At 33.5% G+C, this 2,606-nt stretch overlaps 1 pseudogene; it reads left to right on the plus strand.

Annotated features, from left to right (window-relative positions):
- The first annotated feature begins 656 nt into the window (after positions 1 to 656).
- LOC132054942 (L10-interacting MYB domain-containing protein-like) lies at positions 657 to 1,693 on the plus strand (annotated as a pseudogene).
- The last annotated feature ends 913 nt before the right edge of the window (positions 1,694 to 2,606 follow it).

Consider the following 2,606-nt stretch of genomic DNA (forward strand, 5'->3'; position numbering starts at 1 on the left):
GTTCTTTAAATATGGAACATATTTTTGGTTTATCAATCACTACTTCTTTCAGGTGTTAAGTTTGTTTTAAATTTTCTTTAAATGTGGAATAAGTTTCTGGTTTTTATGTTATGAGCTAACCTGAATTGTTAGTTAGTGAGTATAGAAGAGACAAAATTGTGATTTGTGGCTGTCTTGTTTTTATTTTGATTTACCACCCAGTGTTCGGTATCCGTGGCCCAACTAAAAGTTACTGATATCCCAAGTTTCATTATGCTGCACGTCGACAACATTGAAGTATTATATAGTGTATTGTTTTTATATATGACTAGTAATATCTTTTAGCCATGATCACAATTCAAAACGCTTTCATAAGCTTTCCCTGCATTTTTCATCTTTTCTTTCTTTTTATCCATGTAGCTGAAAAGTTCAGCTAACCTTAGAGAGAAGTCATTTCTATCTTCCATATATGATTCAAATATTACCAGTTCTCAAATAATGGAAAAAGTAGGAAAAGTAGCACTGGACACGTTAGCCAATGAACAAAATAAGCAGTTGTTCTGTTGTTTTGGTTTTTTATGATTGTGAATTTTATTGTTCATTATGGGAAGGGGACGTGTTATCTAATAGTTTTTCTCAACATTTGTGTCCTTTCTTCAGATTATTTATATTCAATCATGCCGGAAACAAGTTTGGGACGAAGTAATGCTAAGTGGGATGATGATGCAAAAATTAAATTTATAGAGTTGTATGAAATAGAGGTTAGAAAATGAAATAGACCACACATATCTAAAGATTGATGGAAAATGTTGTTGAAGAGTTCAATAAAGAGAAGGGAAGACACTATGATTAAAAAAACAAATGAAAAATCATTGGGATTAACATGAAAAGAGATTGGACTCTTTTTAAGCAGTTGATGAGAGGGGAGACATGTTTAGGATGGATGCCACGAAAAATGCAATTATGGCAGATGATGATTGGTGGGAGAGAAAAACTAAGGTACGTCTCTCACATTGTTCTATATGTCTTTCTTGCTTCTTTCATAGCTAAATTTCTTGGTTTGCTTAAAGTAGTTTTGGATTTTTTGTTACAGGAGGATGATCGATATAAAAAGTTTAGGAAAAGAGATCTTCGCTCATATGGTTTCGTTATGACGCGTTGTTTTATGATATTGTTGCTACGGGAGAAAGAGCACGTGGAGCAAATCAAGAATAAATGTCTTGCATTGGAGTAGATCTCGACGAAGAGGAAATAAATGATATTAATGGCTATGACAGAGAACACTTTATTAATCCTAATGATGAAGGGAGTGATGAGAGTGATGATCTACAAAATGTGGATTCTGTTATGTTTCCTAAGCCGTCACTAAAAAGACGAAGTTCAATTTGTGGTATTGGCACTAGCAGTCAATTAAAAAAAAGTAAGACAAAATCCGTTACAAAGATCAATAAAAGAGGAAATACACAATCTAATGGAGTTTATGTTTGGCAAAAGCAATGCTACATCTCCTTCAGTAGATGATCCCGCCATCAATAAGTCTATGGACATGTTGGCGACTTTTCCTAATATTCCTGAAGGGAGTGAAATGTACAACTATAATGTGAACATGTTTCTCAAGAAAGGCCTACGTCAATTATTTCTTAAGATGACTACTAATGAAGCTCGAAAGTCTTGGTTGGAGTATAACAATCAGTTATACCTTAAGAAAATATGATGAATGTGTTGTTGTGATTAAATATTTTTGTTGTTTCATGTTCGAACATATGATTGTACATATAAATTTTAGTTATTGTTTCTTGTTTAGACATTGTGGTTGTATTCCTAAACCATATGCATGTAAACTTTATGTATTGTTGTTGTTGTTGTTGTTGTTGTTGTGTTTACTTTAATGAATTAGTCATGTGGGAAGTATGAGTGCCGCATTCTTACTGATGGAATAGTAATTTGAGATATACACTGAGCTTTTGCGAAGAAAGAGATGAGTGTTGTGTTCTTTATTGATTTTAGAGTTGTAAATTGTTGAAACAATGGAGTTTCTAAAAAATCTTGAAATTGGGTTCTAAAGTAAGAACTTGATTTAAGTCATTTCTGTTTTCAATTAATGAGCTGGGATATTAGCAACATGGTATTTACCACATCTAAGTGATTTGTCAGATGACGAAGATCAAAGAACTAGAAGAAGTTCAGAGGGAGCAAGATGAGAAGGAATGGATGACTTTGTGTCAAATAACTGGTAAATACATTTTGATGTATTATGAAAAATACATTTGCAAAGAACCTTGCCGTACATCAAGGAACTCTGGAAATGTATTTATTCAAGAGATATTACGAGGAAACGAGACTCGTTGTTATGAAGATTTTCGATTGAAGAAGGCGGTGTTCGTTGATCTATCCAATGACTTAACTGCAACGACTTAACTGAAAAATAGGGGCTTAAAACCAGACGTGGATGAAATGTTAGGCATGTTCTTGATGACTTGTGCACATGGCGCTGGAAATCGAATGATACAAGATACCTTTCAAAATTCTGGAGAGACAGTTCATAGACGCTTTCATCGTGTTTTAAAGGTCGTTTGTAAGGTTGCAAGAGATATCATTAGAACATATCTAAATTATATTGATGGTGC

Source organism: Lycium ferocissimum, chromosome 4, assembly GCF_029784015.1.
Source record: "Lycium ferocissimum isolate CSIRO_LF1 chromosome 4, AGI_CSIRO_Lferr_CH_V1, whole genome shotgun sequence".
NCBI lineage: Eukaryota > Viridiplantae > Streptophyta > Magnoliopsida > Solanales > Solanaceae > Lycium > Lycium ferocissimum.